This window comes from Pan paniscus, chromosome 17 (assembly GCF_029289425.2).
Source record: "Pan paniscus chromosome 17, NHGRI_mPanPan1-v2.0_pri, whole genome shotgun sequence".
Lineage (NCBI taxonomy): Eukaryota > Metazoa > Chordata > Mammalia > Primates > Hominidae > Pan > Pan paniscus.
Genome location: NC_073266.2, coordinates 54586629 through 54604761, shown reverse-complemented (window position 1 = coordinate 54604761; position 18133 = coordinate 54586629). Strand labels below are relative to the sequence as shown.

The following is an 18133-nucleotide window of genomic DNA, read 5'->3' as shown; positions in this document are numbered from 1 at the left end:
ACGCCTGTAATCCCAGCACTTTGGGAGGCCGAGGCAGGTGGATCACTTGATGTCAGGAGTTTGAGACCATCCTGGCCAACATGGTGAAAAACCCCATCTCTACAAAAATACAACAATTAGCTGGGTGTGGTGGCTCGTGCCTGTAGTCCCAGCTACTTGGGAGGCTGAGGCAGCAGAATCGTTTGAACCCAGGAGGTGGAGGTTGCAGTGAGCCAAGATTGTGCCAGTGCACTCCAGCCTGGGCGACAGAGTGAAACTCCATCTCAGAAAATAATAAATAAATAAAATAAATAAATTTGAAGGAAAGTGAGCCAGAAAAACTTAAGGTTAATCAAGTTATCACATTAATAAAGTATTATTATTTTATCACATAAAATGATGATACCCAAAATACAATTTTTTGCTATCTGTAGTTTTTAATCATCCATATATTACTATTACCCTTCATGCTTTATCGGTGTCCTTTTAAAGGAAAAAGCTTTATATTCTAGCACCTTTAATTGCACTTTTTCCTTCTTCTTTCTGAACAAGGGGCCCCACATTTTCATTTTACACTGGTCTGGCAAGTTATGTTATTGGCCCTGCCCTCAAGTCCTAGGCAAGATTCGACTACTGTCTCAGGCATGGAAATGTCATGACATTTTCTATGGTATGAAAATCTGTAAATTCAAATCCTTTCTGGCAGATTTTTCTTTTGCAGCTTTTATTGTCACAGAATGAAGGCAATATTTCAATACAGTTATCTGTCATTCAAAACAATGGTTTCTGTGTTCAATCAACACATTCTTTGTTTAAGGTGTAAACCAATGACTGGAGTACTGCTTCTAGGAAATTTTGCTTATAAGCAGGACAGACCTACTTCATGCTCAAGGAATGAGCTTTGTTTGAACTTTCCTTTGACACATATGAAAATCTTGTGGTATATCCATCTCTTAATATATAGATCATTAAATGATTTTTAAAATCAAACAATGGAAAATCTACACTTTTCTATCCAATTTCATGCTTAAAATAGCTAGGGGGGATACTCTGAGTGAGAAAATAATCTGCTGCTTTCTCTATTAAAAAATAGAGCCAAAATAATTGGGAAACAGTAAATATATCAGAAATAAACCTTTTAGAGGTGCAAACTGAAATCAAGAGCAACAATAAGAATTTGTGTTTAGTTTAAAGACTGATACAATAGGCACCAACATATTCAATCATTTGAAAGAGAACTGTGGGCTTCAAATTCTTTCCGAGTACTCATTACTATGAAATATAGTAAAAAAATTTATAACATGGAAATAATGACCCACCAAACTATAGAAAATTAGATCTGACATATTAGGATAAGTTATACAATAGCAAATTACCTTCAGAATTCCAATGGCTTAATACTGTTCAATTATTTTTCATGCTCATGCTGTACACTTAAACTAGGTCCAGGCAGACAGTGGTTCCATCGCCTAGAATGTGGGCTTCTCAATTGTCTTGGCAGGAAAAGAGACTGAAGAACTGTGCACAGGCTTTCCATAGCATGCAAGTGACAAAATATTTCTTATATCTGACTGGCCAGAACCCAGTTACGTCTCTCCAGAAGGAAAGGAGAACTGGATATTGGCAAACACTACTAATGCCTGCCCATGGAGGAATGAGTCTTAGACATAATTTGGAATAATTTTCTTATTTTATTGATGAGGAAACTGAGGTCCAGAGAGGTATAAGTGAACTAAATGGAGTCACAGAGCAAGTGAGTGGCAGAGCCAAGTGGTTTTTAACCCAGGCCCCTTGACTTCCCAGACTAGAATGTCTTCAATCTTTCCATCAAGAAAAGTAAGAGGTGACACTAAAGCAAAAGCAAAAGAAGGTTACTGTTACCAACTACATTTTATTTTAAAAGTATAGCGTAACTAGTTGTAACTGAGCTATCTTTTCCTCCAACAAATTAATCTACTCAAGTACAAATGTTTATCTTTATGATTATGCTGTTATCTTAAAAATTCCACTTCTCTCTCTAGGAGCCACATTCAATCATAGATTAGACTGTGGCAGAAGAATCAGAAAGTGTGTGGTAAGCAGGGCTCAGATTTCAGTTGTACCTCATTGCTAATTTTGTTCAATAAGTTTATTGACAGTACTTTTGCTATCAGGAAAGACTAAAGGATTTGGCAATTAAGAAGCAACAGAATACCCAAGATTATTCCAAAAAGCAAAGCTTGAGAAATGACCCAATTTAATACAAGAATTATATATGCAATAAAGAAAAATAAAAAACGAATTCCTATGGGATTTTACACTAAATGTCAGAAAAGAGCAGTGCATTTATCAGGTGTCTTCTGTGAGCAGTGTGTTTTACTCTGCTAAGGAGACATGTGATAGGAGACTATAAAGTTGATTAGCTTGGCCTGATCCTGCTGGGGCTGTGTGGTAGTCAAATAATTTAAAGGGACACACAACTTATCCAGACCCATAAAGTACCATCCCTTGAAAAACCCAAATGATGTTTTAGCCATAGGTATTAACTATATTGGCCTGTCTTACCTCTGTACTTCACAGAGCCAGTACGCATGAGTTACCTAGGCACACAGGCTGAATTTAATAGCCTCATTAAGGAGAAGTGATAAACAAAAGGCTTATCTGATCTGCTATGCCAGTCCCATCCTGGAGGTAATTTGGACCAAGCTGGAGTGGCATTAATTCTGTCTTCCTAGAGCTCTCTTTCTAGTTTCGTTTACCTCTGAACTAGCAAGATAACAAGACAAAATCCAGAGGAGGACGTAGCCTCTGCTGATTTGACTTGACTCCACGTTACCAACTCAAGAAAGGCCAGTCTGACATGGTGTCCAAGAACATTAGCACATGGCCTAGAAACAAACTGATTTCAGGGTCCATCCATGGACTGCAGCTGATGAGAAACTAACGATGTTACTGGACCTTTCCCCTCCCATTTCCTTTTTTGATTTTTTGTGATTTCAGTAGACATCTCCTGATTTTCCTTCCATACCACCAACATCCTCTTCCTCTCTTGTCTTTTAAATGAAAGAATGCCCCAGGGCTCAGTCCTTTGCTCTCCTATCTTAGGTGATGCTGTCCATTCTCATGGGATTTAATAACATCTATATGTTAATGATGGCTAAATGAATAGCTCCAATATCAACCTTGCCCATGAGTTCCACACTCACATTCCCAACTGCTACCTGATATCTTTACTTGGAAGTGTAATGGGCATCTCAAACTATCCAAAACAGAACTCTTTTTTTTTTTTTTTTCTCTGAATCCCACTCCTCTCAATCAACCCAGTGGCTCAGGCCAAAAACCTGCTGTTATTCTCAATTCTTACCTCTAGGCCTTTGCATGTGTTTCACCCTCTGTGTAGGATGCCTTCTTTCAGATCTTTGCTTGCTCTCTCCATTCAACAACGTCTTTGTTTAAATGTCACCTCCTCAAAGAGGCCTTCTTTAGCCACTCCATCCAAAATAGCCATCAATCCACAGTCACCTTATTGCTTTATGGTTTTTATTTTCTTTGTATCACTCAATACACACACACACACATACACACATTATATATATATATAGCCTATTGCCCCAACGGTATGGGCTCCATAAGGGTAGGGTCGTTATTTATTTATTGCTGTTATCTCCATGCAAAACATGGTATCTGGCACAAGGTAGGTGCTCAGTATTTGTTGAAAAACAAAAACGAACAAACAAACAAAAAACACAGGTCTTACGGCTTAAGGCTCAGCACTTTCCGTGGGCAACTTTTTAAAAATCTTTAGACAGCTCATCAATTTATTTCAAAGATTCTGAAAAGTATTACCCATCCATCAATTCTTCTTTTTACAAAAAAAGGATGCTTACACATATGATGTGTGCAAATTACTTTTTTTACTTAATATATTGGGACCATTTTTCCATATGATATTTTTACATTATCTTTAATGACTTCAGATTACTTCACCTCCTGGATGTGCTCTGATTTACATTAATACAACCAATACCCTGTTAAAGAGTACTTAGGTTAGGTCCACAAGTCCTTCAAGACTAAACCAACTGTCTCTTGTTCCTTCAGCCAATACCCAGAAGGTACTTCCCATTCCAGTCCATCATAGGTTAGCAAGCTACTGCTAGTCCCATGATGTTCTGTAATATCTCTCCCTTTATTCCCAGCCTTCCTCCTCACTCCCATTGCTTCTGGAGCTTTTGCTTCACAATATACACTGCTATATTGTGCATTCTTTTTAGATTATACCTTCTATCTCCTAGTTTTAATTGAAACCTGGCTCTTTCTTCAGGTCAATGCTTCCTTTACATCCGTCTGAGTGGAAATCATTTATATTAAACATGTGCTATATATTTCAGGGTCAAGAGGTAGGACTGGAATCATTTCTTTTGGCCAGTCTGTCATTATACTACTATTTCCTTGAGGATCCTGTCATCTGCTCTGTCATCCTCAACTTCTCTTCATCTGTGAACACACTTTCTCCCAATTACTGAAGATGTTAACACCTGATTCACAATATTCGCCTCCAATTCAACCCTGACCATCATCCCTGCTAATGTCAGCATCACAAGAATGACACTCAGTCAATATTTTGACATCTTAGTTTTTTGACCTTCTCTCAATTCAAAAGACTTTAGTGGCAAGCCTTTCCCATAGTCCTATCCTAGAACTTGTCATAAATTAAAACTACATCTCTTCTGAATTCAGCAACTCAAATATCCCAAGTACTTTCTGATGCCCATAGATTATCCTTCAAGCTTGGTTTTTCAGCCATTCCTACTATCTCTGCCTGCTGGTCTCACCAGACCAATGTAGGGGGAGGAGGGAAGGTGGTAAAAAGAAAAGAAAGTTTTATCTGAGGAATGTGAGCTCCTTTAAATTTAAATTTTAAAAAGGTGAATTCTGGCCAGGCGCAGTGGCTCACATCTGTAATCCTAGCACTTTGGGAGGCTGAGGCAGGAGAATCACCTGAGGTCGGCAGTTCGAGACCAGCCTGGCCAACATGGTGAAACCCCATCTCTACTGCAAATACAGAATTAGCCAGGCATGGTGGCACATGCCTGTAATCCCAGCTACTCGGGAGACTGAGGCAGGAGAATCGCTTGAACCCAGGAGGCGGAGGTTGTGGTGAGGTGAGATCACGCCATTGCACTCCAGCCTGGGCAATGAGCGAAACTCCATCTCAATAAATAAATGAATTTATGAATGAATGAATGAATGAATGATGAGTTCTCTTGCACCACAGGCAATTGCTCCCTCTGACCCATTCACGTGCTCCAGGTGACTGGAGAGTTTGCAGAGATGTTTGGGCTGTAGCCTAAGATGTGAAGTGGCCTCACAGGGCATTCCTCACCAAAAGAACATTTTTAGGGACTCCTCCCTTTAGGGACTCTGGACCCTCATACCTCTGAGCATTCTGTTGCCACCTGGCAGTTAAAGAAAACCCAAGACACATAAGAGAGCGATTTACAACTATTGGGTGACACCTAGAGGAGTGATACTCCTAAGCAGGACACTTTGACCTAAAACATATACATGACCTTGGTCACTTTTGAAAAATTCCTAAATTATGGGAAATCAAGCTTCAAAATCTGAGCACTCTTTTTAGAAACACTAGCTGGGTTTATATATAACACTTATGGGATGTCATGTTGTAAATATCTAGGAAAGTCAGGAACGACCTAACCAGGGGTGGTCATAAGCTGCAATAGCCAAAATGGGGATCTTTTGAAATGGCTAAAACAATTTATTTGCATGCACAATTGGAAAAAAGGCTAGTTTTAGAACCAGACAAATTGATGGGGGACGTACTTCCAATGTCATCTAGAAACTTCTCAAAGAAGTTTTGAGAAAATTGACTCAAGGTAAACAAAGGATACCTGAAACTATTTCTGAATTAAAACAGACTTCAGAGGCTTTCTCCTTTTTACCTCCAACTACTCTTTCTTTTTCTACCTTTTTGCCATCATATTCTCTCTTATCTGAACTCCCCTGTTCTGATTTGCCTTTCCACTTATCACCACTGCCTAAGGAAACTCTCCAGGTCTTTTCTAAAAATGTAGCTTGGAAAAGAATTCAGCATTGTACTCAAAGGTCAGATGAATCTGTACTTTATTATTTTCAAAGGTTTGAAAAAACCTTTAAGCAATATTCTAGATGGCTGGTGCTTGCCTCCAAGATCACCAGAATGATTTCTTTATAAATTCTATTTTCCTCAATGGTTTAAATGAGGACTTGGTTATCTTAGTTAAAAGACACCAGCTTTATTGGGTGAATATATAAATACCCATGAGTTTTTAAGCTTGGCAGATCAACTTTCTAAAACTATTCAGAAAGAAGAAAACACTAAGGCCCCAGAGATCATGAATTTGCAACTACAACAACTGCCTAGTCAAACGAGGCCTTTTAAGAAAAGATAGGTGCCTCTTTCTAATGATCAAAAAGGTGTTTGCTTCTATTACAAAATGCCTGGCCATTTCAAACAAGATTGTAGAAAACTTAAATGACAGCAGGAACAAAAAGACAGGACCCCCACAAGATGAATAGGGTTGCTCTCTGAGGATCCAAAGGGGGCTTTTTGCATTTCTGACTAATACCTAGGAGAAACAGAAATTGTTATAAACAGAGAACAGATATGTTCCTCATAGATACTACCATAGGGCTACTACCATAGGGCTACTCTTTCTGTCCTCAACCCTACCACCTTAAACCGTCCTTTTCCTCAGAGTAATGAAATTATACAAATGGCAGGGGTATCTACTCAATGTATGAGTGCATACAAATCCCAAACCTTAGAATTCCAGGTAGGCTCACTCAGTGGTCTTCTTTCCTTTCTGCTTGTTCCCTTGGCTCCCAGATGTCTCTTACAGATTTGTTTTGGAATTTCACAATGTATACATTTCCTTCTCTCAAAAGGGGGAATATATTTAAATTAGGAATAGAAGGAGCAAACAGAACAACTACAGAATGAGAATGAAGTTACTGAGAAATACAGATCCAACAAATATTCTTCTAAGCAAGGACTAAGGAATGATACCAATGATTTACTGCAAGCTTTGCCAGACCATTTATGGTCTCAATATTCCACTGAAATTGGTAACATACATTCAACCACCCCCATTAAAGTAGAAGTAAACCTGAGTAAACCTTTACCCAATATTAGACAATACCCTTTTAATGCCCTGCTGGACCTCATGGTCCCCTACAGATGTAAATCTTAGCATGTGCTTGAAACATTAACATTTGGGGAATTAGTTAAGCAGCATTCCAGCTGAAATCAGATGGAAAACCGAATTAAAATTATTTAGGCCACCACAACATTCCTTCTCTCAGTGGATATCTTTAGTTTAAGAGAGAAACATTTATAAGAATTAACTTGCATTATTTGTTTTAAATTATTTGCATGACTTTTGACCTTTTGGAGTACCTATTTGTGTCCTTTCTACTGAAGAAAACCGAACTGTTCCTCTCTAAAATATGGGGGATTATTGAGCTAAAAATGTTGAAAATGCATGGGAACATTCTGTCCCCTCCCTTGTTTGTCTGATGGCAGGACAGAAATTTAGAAAGAAATAGGTTTTGTTCCCTGTCTTTTCCCAACTAAAGAGAGACCCCTTTATAAGGCTTGCTTATTAGCTTAGAGACAGCCCCAGAGAATCTAGGAGCAGACTTTACTCTTCCCATAAACTTACCTTCTCACATTTTCCCACCTTTGGCACTATCCCCACGGCAGCTTTTGTTCTCCTGTTTTACTGCCTCTTTCAGTCCTCCTTCTGGCCTTAATGTGTAGTCAGTCAGCTGAGGAGCTGAGATCCCAGATGATATGGTTGGACAGAAATGTGGGTTGTACCCCATTTTTGGCTGGTGAGACTTTGCTTTCTTTCAGCTGTCTTTGGGACTGTTTCTGGATCTATTGAGGACTGCACTGCACCTCTTTGGAGATGACTTGTGCGTCCTTGGTAAAGGCATAACCTTGGTTAAGGCTTATTGGTTTTGTTGAGTCTCTTGAGAAGGTGCCTTTGGTTTAAAACAACAGCAACAACAACAACAAGGTCAAAAGCCATAAATAGTGGTTGTTTGTCCTGGCTGAATTCTGATAAAGAGATTTTAAAAGAATTTTAAAAAAAGCTCTATGCTCAGAAGTCAGCTTAATTAAAAGCTGATATTCAGGGTATACTTTTTTTTAAAGGCCTTTCTGCATTTTCTCTTTTGGATCCTGTTTCTTAAGAGGTGTTTTTTTTTTTTTTTTGACTGAAACTCCTTTTTAATTATGTGTTTGGTCTCTGCTTCCTTTCATATTGATATGATTTTAGTGAAAAAAATATAAAACTTCACTGGCCTTTTGGAAAGCTTAAACTCTTTCTCTGTGCTTTGAAATATAAATTTACTACCTTATGCTCTAAAACTCAGTAAGGGCTTTGGCCATGTGAGACTTTAGCCTGTTCCATTTACAAGTGCACAGTTTGAATCCAACTATCCTTTTAAACTGGGGAGTTTTAATGGTTTTATGACTAAAAACTTAAAATCAAAGCTATAAAGTCTTTGTATTTTTATGTATACCTGTGTACATGTCTGTTTGTATATTGTCTATGATACCAAATTGACTTATAAATAAATGAGCATTCATAAATAAGCCCAAATACTTTTCAAGTTCATGTGACTTAGTAATCTTTGGTAAATAAAACCAGTTTAAAAATTGTTAGAATAAAATAGGAATGTTTTCTGAATTGTCAGTATTAAATATAATTCAGACATTTTGCCTGAGTCTACTGGTTTGACAGGTTTAGGTTGTCTCTGCTAGATGTTTTAAGGTCATAAAACTCTTGCTTCTCTGATATTTTTAGATACGTCCTTGTCTGTGAGCTTATGTCTTAAAGCTCTCTTAGAATCTAGGTTCACCGGCCAGGCGTGGTGGCTCACGCCTGTAATCCCAGCACTTTGGGAGGCCGAGGCGGGCAGATCACGAGGTCAGGAGATCGAGACTATCCTGGCTAACATGGTGAAACCCCATCTCTACTAAACATACAAAAAAATTAGCTGGGTGTGGTGGCGGGCACCTGTAGTCCCAGCTGCTGGGGAGGCTGAGGCAGGAGAATGGCATGAACCCGGGAGGCGGAGCTTGCAGTGAGCTGAGATGGCGCCACTGCACTCCAGCCTGGGCGACAGAGCGAGACTCCGTCTCAAAAAAAAAAAAGAATCTGGGTTCTAGGTAGGTAGCCATGGAAAGGCCTGAGGGCATATGTATGACCACAGCACCTAGGCCAACAGCTGCAGGGCAAAGCCAAACCAGTATGCCCTCCCTGGCCTGGCTGTGCCTCCTGGCCATGCTGGGAAGGGTCAGATATACCAGATGTTATCCTCACAGACCTATCTTTTGTCTTGGGCTCTGTACCTGGTACTTAACATTAAAATTGCATACGTCCTAGGCTTTTCACTGAAAATTAGGGTTACTAGGAGTTAACCTTATAATTAATATATGTAATTAAAACTACTGAAAAATAGAAACATTCTATATACAGAATATATAAGAAAAGTCAGATGTGTTTTTGGTAAGAAAGGTTATAAGAAAGACATGAGGATTTTTTTTTGTAATTTATAAGTTATTTAAAGGTTACTTTAAGTTGAAGCAATAAAAAAGGAATGATAGATAAAACCAAATGGATATAGAAAGTTGGGGAAAGAGAATGGGAAAAACTATAAAAGTTTATAAAATGTTTATGAAATGGAAAAAACTATAAAAGGTTTATGAAAATCTTATCTTGTGTGGTCAGAGCTGACTGAGATTGGGTGGATCTGTTTATAAGGTTTTGTTAAAATTAGTTTTAATATTAACAATACATTGATATAAAGGTAGAATTTAGTTTTCTTTTGAATATGATTTTCATACAGCATTAATAAGATATAATAAAAGATTTTGGTTTACCTTTTGAGTAAACTTTAAAAAAAAAAGGAAAAGGGGGAGAAATAGATTCTGTTTGTGTCATGCTGTATTTATTAGGTCTCTTTGATTGTTGGGAAAACTGAGTCTCTTCTCTGTCCAAGAGTAAAGGTTTTTGCTTTTTGAAATCTTTGAATTATCGCTTTGGCTAAATGAATAATCATTAATTTATAATGACCTGTGATCTTACTTTTGATATCAAATGTTTTAAACCTTTGCTATTTGACATACTTCCCCAAATCAAATTTACGTTAAAATCATGCAAGACACATTGTCAAATAATAATGGTGTTTAACCTTGAGTCATATTTATATAAATATGTTATTAATATGCATTCCAAAATTGTATGACATTCTTAAATTCTGATATGTCTTGGTATATGTCATCAATCATATTGGTGATGATTATATTAAACTGTTGTTTGCCACAGAAATCACCAAATTTCCTTGTTAATTGTGTCTTTAACCACGGCTACTCTAAGTCTTTCATCATCCAGTGACAATTATTGTTTTACTATGATTCTTCCCAAAAAGTGGTTTACAGTTAGCTACAGTCCAAAATTTGCTTTTTCTTCAAGGAAATTCATGGAAAAGACACTGACAAGTACTCTTGAATACAAGTTTGTGATAACTTTGGAGATCATACCATTGGACCAGGTAAAACCCTTCAGAACTCTAAATAAAACAAACAAACAATAACTACAACAAACTGATGGGTTTACAAAGATTACCAACCCAATATAAAGCAGAGCAGGAATTAATTACATAGGACTGAACTGATAGAGGACTGAAATAATTTTGTTATAACCTTTCATTTGAAACACTTCTGATTCTTTTTATATTTGTTTTTTTGGAATCAAGAAAATTTTCTTTTGAGCCATTCATAGCTTAAAGCAACTGGGTAAAGTATGCTTTTGTTAAAAAAAAATGGAAACATTTACCTTTCTCTAGGCCTGATTTCTCCAGAATTTGGAAATTATTCATGAGTATTCTTATTTTATGGCAATATAGTTGTTCACATAAGTTCAGTAAGAATGTGTTCTCTATTGTAACAGGTCACAATTGGAAATGCTGGTTATTTCACCAAGGCGTTGACGAATATCATATTTTTAAATGTGACCAGACTGTTTTGAGGAAATGAGGTTGCTTTTAGAAAGCCAACAGACTTGGTAAAAGACTGGTCCAGTACCTTGTCAATACAGTTCCCTGATACAATACAGAATCCCTACAAGGTTCCTGACCTTGAGATAAGTAAATAATGCCACTTTCTGATAGGCCAGGAATCTCAAGATATTCTGGGGACCTCAAGAAGAGTTCACCTATTTTGTACATGTATTACAGGCACAGTCTGATGGTGAATCCTTGGCTTTGCTTCTTAGCCTTGAGAGGTTTTTAAAAGTCTAATCTAAAATTCCTTATTAAAAAGTTCCAGTAAAGCCAACTTAAAAGAATACTATACGGCCAACCACTATTCTTCCTGCCCTTTATGCAAACAATCATACCAGGTATAGTAAGACTAAAACTTATTTTGCAAATAAGCTGGCCTTACTATGACTTCTCTTTGGTAAAAAAGGGGAACTGGAGAGAGAAAAATTATATTTCAGAAGAAAACTATAACATACCTGTTATAGATTCCAGCCCTGCTTTTATTATTTTTCTACAATTTAGACTGAATCCTGAATTATTTCCTGGCTACAAGTCTCTAGAAAAAAAAGAACCTGATTTAAATTTTCTTTATGATGTTTTTTCATTGGCACCCTAGTAGAATAGATTATTTTTCCATTTTAGCATACAGGTTTTCTTTTTGATTGTAACCTTGTGTGCAATGTACTTCTACCATTCAAATTACTAATGTTATGTATCTCTCATTGTTTTACTTTTGAGAAAATTATAATCATGGAATTATAAAGACTAAAGATGTTTCAACAAGCAAGAGCAGTGATATAGATCAAAGATTTCACTAAGATCTTTTTGCCACTCTGTGATGTCATCCCAATTTAGATTTTGGGTGCTCCTAAAAATTCCTCACTGGGACATCTCCCCTTCCCCCTTGACTTGGGATGGGACTAATCAGAAATGAACCCTCCTGGCTATAAGAGACACCTTGATACTAATATTTTGACAATCAATGCTTTCAAGAAGAAAGATTTTTGATCAAAAGGGGGAACTGTGGGTTGGGGGAGGGAGAGGGAAAGAAGACAAGAAATTTTTATCTGAGAAATGACAGCTCCTTTTAATTATCAGGCCCAGAGAGGCACTGGAATGAAAGAGAAGTCATGTGACCCTTGGGCTAAATAATCATCTCTTAAAGCCACTTGCTAGGTGGACTCTAAATTAACAGACACCAAGAAGCCATAAAATGCTATACACTGGATACCATAACTAACACTCTACAGTTCAACAATGTATAGTCAATCACTATTCGATGTTATCAATGAGAATGTAAACCAATGAGAATACCTGTCAAACAACTTTGTATCAGCCCGCTCATTGTTTCTTTTGCCTTTAAAAACCTTCTGGTAACAACTAATAATGGAGCACTCCCCAAGGCAACTTGGAGGTGTGTCCTGGGCAGCTGTCCTCACTTGGCTCAAGTAAACTCTTCAAATTGTATGTTGTGCCTCAGGCTCTTCCTTTTAGGTTGGCAGCATTAATTCAAACAGAGATTGTCCTAAAAACTGGGAATAAACTGGTGAACAGGATAGCCAAAATCTCTCCCACTGGGACATACTTTCTTCTCAACACTTCATCCAACTTATACCTTATCTAACTTAAATTTCACGGTTCAGCATTCCAGTCATTCTTTTTTAAAATGTTCTTAAAAACATGTCCTCCATGAAAAGACACTTCTCAAAAGAAGACATACCTGTGGCCAACAATCATATGAAAAAAAGCTCAACATCATTGATCATTAAAGAAATGCAAAATCAAAACCACAATGAGATGCCATCTCATACCAGTCAGAATGGCAATTATTAAAAAGTCAAAAAATAATAGATGCTGGTGAGGTTGTGGAGAAAAAGGAATGCTTTTACCCTGTTGGTGGAAGTGTAAATTAGTTCAACTATTGTGGAAGACAGTGAGGCAATTCCTCAAAGACCTAGAAACAGAAATATCATTTGACCCAGCAATGCCATTACTGGGTATATACCCAAAAGAATATAAATAAGTCTATTATAAAAACAGATGCACATGTTGTTCATTGCAGCACTATTCACAATAGCAAAGACATGGAATCAACCAAATGCTCCTCAATGACAGATTGGAAAAAGAAAATGTGGTACATAAACACCATGGAATACTATGCAACCATAAAAAGGAATGAGATAATGTCCTTTGCAGGAACATGGATGAAGCTGGAGGCCATTATCCTTGGCAAACTAATGCACGAACAGAAAACTAAATTCTTCATGTTCTCACTTATAAGTGGGAGCTAAACGGTAACACATGGACACATAGAGGGGAACAACACACACTAGGGCCTACCAGATGGCAGAAGGTGGGAGGAGGGAGAGGATTAGGAAAAATAGCTAATGGATACTAGGCTTCATACCGAGGGGATAAAATAATCTGTACAATAAACCCCCATGACACACGTTTACCTGTGTAACAAACCTGTACATCCTGCATATGTACCCTTGAACTTAAAAGTTAAAAAACAAAAAACATGTCCTCTGTCTTCTTGATCTCTCCCCCCAATTATGGCAAAGACACAACACTGGAGAAATCCAAATATCTTTCTTTTCTGTGAATTATAGTTGTGTAAGTTAGTGCAGATAAAATGAAAACAAAAACAAAACAAGCAAACAAAATCAGGTCCAATATAGACACAAAGTCACCAATCTTATGTGTGTGTATTAAACAGTTTCAGACAAAGTGACTAAATTTCTTGAATCAGCTGTTTTGCTCTCCTCATTTTCCCATTTCACTATTTACCCTAAACAGATGGCCTTGCTTCCCACTTCAGAGAAAGCAGAGGTCATCAAACAGAAATTGCCGTTACACTATCAAATTTACAAGTCTTTCATTTTGGCACTCATCATTTCTTCCTTTTACATTGAAGGACATGATCCTTCTCTTAGATAAGGGCAACCACTTTCTTTGTGCTTCTTAGGAATCTTTTAGTAATGCATATCTGCTCTAGAACTTTCAATATTTTATTGCTTACTGGATAACCAAGAGCACTTAAGAAGTACTCTCCTTTCCATAACCAAACCATTTCTCAGTTGATTCCAATCTGGCTTCTACCTTCTACCACTCCAATAAAACTGAAATGATCAAACTCACCAATGACCTCCCTGCTGCTAAATCCAATAGATTTTTTATAGTCCTTATCTTACATAATGACACTGCAGCATACAATGTGGCTGCATCACTTCTTTATCTTATGAACTTTAAACTGTTTTGTTGAAGTAAAACATAGAGAAAAGTATATCTATTTAAAGTATGCAGCTTGGTGATTTTTGGTTTATTTAGAGTTGTGCAACTATCACCATAATCTAATTTTAGAACATTTTCATTGCCCCCAAAAAGACACGTTGTACCCATCAACAGTCACTCCTTACTCTCAAGCCCCTCTCAGCCCTAGACAGTTACTAAACTACTAACTGTCTCCACAGATTGGCCTGGACATTTCATATAAATAAAATCATATACTATATGGCCTTTTGTGACTGGCTTCTTTCACTCAAGGTTTATCCATATTGTAGTATGTATCATTACTTCATTCCTTTTTGTTGCCAAATAATATCCCACAGTATGAACACACCACATTTTATTATCCATTCATCACATGATGGACATTAAGTTGTGTCCACCTTTTTTCTACTATGAATTGTGCTGTTATGAACATTCACATATAAGTTTCAGCATGGACATCTATTTTCATTTCTCTTGGGTAGACATCTTGGGGTGGGATTGCTGGGCTACATTGTAACTGTATGTTTAGCCTTTTAAGGAGCTTCCAGAGTGTTTTCCAAAGTGGCAGTACCACTTTACATTCTCATCAGTAGTGTATGAGGGACCTATAAATATCAGTATGTGGAAATGTTTTTCTTGGGGCCATTAAGCTTCTTTAGAAAAGAATCCTTCAGTATTCTGCAGAGAGGAAGATGTGGTCTAGTTCTGCAACAGGGAAGGAAGCTAAACTTTCAATTTATAGACTTTGCATTAATCTCATTTTCAGCCCTCTCATCTTCCAAAGTACACAACATTCCTGAGTCTTTTCTTCTCTGTTTCTCCAGAAAATTAATATTCTGCCTGGGACTAATATCCCATATATGGAATGGAAAATGGCCATAGTGGCAACAGGATTGGATTTTTTTATTCTTGCTTTAAATTTCCACTTCATACCATTTTTGCTTCTACCCCACACTTTCCATTGTTCATGTTGCTCCTAAGTAGAAGGAAATAAATAATAAGGTCCGAGCAGAAATAAACGAAATTGAGACAAAAAATTTTTAAAGATCGACAAAACAAAAAGTAGGTTTTTAAAAAAGATAAACAAAATCAACAAACTTTTAGCTAGATTAAGAAAAAAAGAGAAAACACCTAAATAAATAAAAGCAGAGATGAAAAAAGAAACATTTTGCATCCCAGCAGGGCTCTGGGGGAAAAAACCAAACAGACGACTGACACCACAGAAATATAAAAGACCATTACAAACAATTATGAATAACTATAGGCCAATAAACTAGAAAACCTAGAAGAAATAGAGAGGTTCCTGGACACATACAACATGCCAAGATTAAACCATTTATAGAAAACCTGAACAGATCAATAATAATTAATGAGATTGAAGCCATATTTATATGGCTTTTTGTAAGTCTCCCATCAAAGAAAAGCCAATAATCTGATGGATTCACTGCTGAATTCTACCAAACATTTAAAGAAGAACTAATATCAATTCTACTCAAACTATTTCAAAACATTGAAGATGAGAAAATATTTACAGTAATTCTGCAAGACCAGCATTACTCTGATACCAAAACCAGACAAAGACACAACAAAAAAAGAATACTACAGGCCAATATCCCTGATAAACATAGAAGCAAAACTCCTTAACAAATACTAGCAAACAGAATTCATATATCATTCACCATGATCAAGTGAAATTCATCCCAGGGGTGCAAGGATGGTTCAACATACTTGATTCAATAAATGTGATATATCACATCAACAGAATCAAGGATAAGAACTGTATGATTATTTCAATAGATGCTGAAAAGGCATTCAATAAAATTCAACATTTCTTCATGGTAAAAACCCTCAACATATTAGGTGTCAAACATACCTCAAACTAATAAAGGGCATATATGACAAGCCCACAGCTAATATCACTAATATACTGAATGGGAAAAACTGAAAGCTTTTCCACTAAGATCTGGAACAAGACAAGAATGCTCACTTTCACCAGTTTTATTCAACATAGTATTGGAAGTCTTAGCCAGAGCAATTAGACAAGAGAAATAAAGGGCATCCAAATTGAAAAGGAAGAAATTAAATTCGCCTAGTTCACTGATGACATGTTCTTATATTTAGAAAAACCCAGAGACTTCACCAAAAACTCTTAGAATTGACAAACAAATTTAGTCAAGTTGCAGGATACAAATTCAACATTCAAAAATCAGTAGTGTTTCCATACTATAATAGCGATCAATCTGAAAAAGAAACTAAGAAAGAAATCCCATTTACAATAGCTACAAAAAAATAGGAATAAATTTAACCAAAAAAAGAAAGATCTCTATAAGGAAAACTATAAAATACTGATGAAAGAAATTGAAGAGAACATTAATAAATGGAAAGATATCCCATGCTCATGGATTGAAAGAATTAATATTGTTAAAATGTCTACACTACTAAATGTGATTTACAGATTCAATGCCATCCCTATCAAAGTATCAATGATGTTCCTCACAGAAATTTTTAAAAATCCCAAAATTCATATGGAACCACAGAAGATCCCAAATAGCTAAAGAAAGCCTGAGCAAAACAAAAAGCTGGAGGGATCACAACTAGCCAGTATCTAACTTTGAATCGTACTAAAAAGCTATAGTTACCAAAACAGCATGGTACTGGCATAAAAACAGACACATAGACTAATGGAACAGAAAAGCAAACCAGAAATAAATCCACACACTTACAGCCACTCATTTTAGACAAGGGCATCAAGAATACATACTGGGGAAAGGACAGTCTCTTTAATAAGTGGTGTTGGGAAAACTGGATATTCATGGGATCTCCATCTTTCACCATATACAAACATCAACTCAAAATAGATTAAATACTTAACTGTAAGACCTGAGACTTGAAACTATTAGAAGAAAACATTAAGGAGATGCTACAGGACATGGGTTTGGGTAAAAATTTTTTGGGCAAAACCTCAAAAGCATAAAGCAATAAAAGCAAAAATAGACAAATGTAATTATATAACACTAAAGAGCTTCTGCACAGCAAAGGAAACAACAAAGTGAAGGCTAGGAAGGGAAGAGGGTGGAGTAGGATGAAGAGAAGTTTATTAATGGATACAAAATTGCAGTTAGATAGAGGAATAAGTTCTAGTATTCAATAGCACAGTAGGGAAGTTATAGTTAACAATAATATAGTTCAAACTAGCTAGAAGAAAAGAATTGGGAATTCTTTCCCACCACAAAGAAGAGATAAATGTTTGAGGTAATGGATATCCCAGTGACGCTGATTTGATCCTTATACATTGTATATATGTACCAAAATACCACATGTACCACCCAAATATGTACAACTATGATATATCAATAAAAAAGCAACCATAGGCTGGGCGCAGTGGCTCATGCTATAATCCCAGCACTTTGGGAGGCCAAGGTGTGTGGATCATGAGGTCAGGAGTTTGAGACCAGCCTGACCAACGGGGTGAAATCCCATCTCTACTAAAAATACAAAAATTAGCTGGGCGTGGTGGTGCACACCTGTCATCTCAGCTACTCAGGAGGCTGAGGCAGGAAAATCGCTTGAACCCGGGAGGTGGAGGTTGCAGTGAGCCGAGATCCCGCCACTGCACTCCAGCCTGGGCGACAGAGACTTTGTCTCAAAAAACAAAACAAAAACAAAACAAAACAAAGCAACCATAACAAACTATTATAGGAATAGATGCAGAGTGAAATAATTAAAGATAAATCTATAACCAGTTGAAAGACCAAAAAAATCATTTGTATGGGAGAATTTTCTGCCTGGA

General features: G+C 36.9%; 1 protein-coding gene across 10 annotated transcripts in view; it reads right to left on the bottom strand.

The window, feature by feature from the left end:
* KIAA1328 (KIAA1328 ortholog) overlaps positions 1-18133 on the bottom strand; it is a 393691-nt gene that overhangs the window by 12338 nt on the left and 363220 nt on the right. The gene's annotated exons all lie outside the window — the stretch shown is intronic.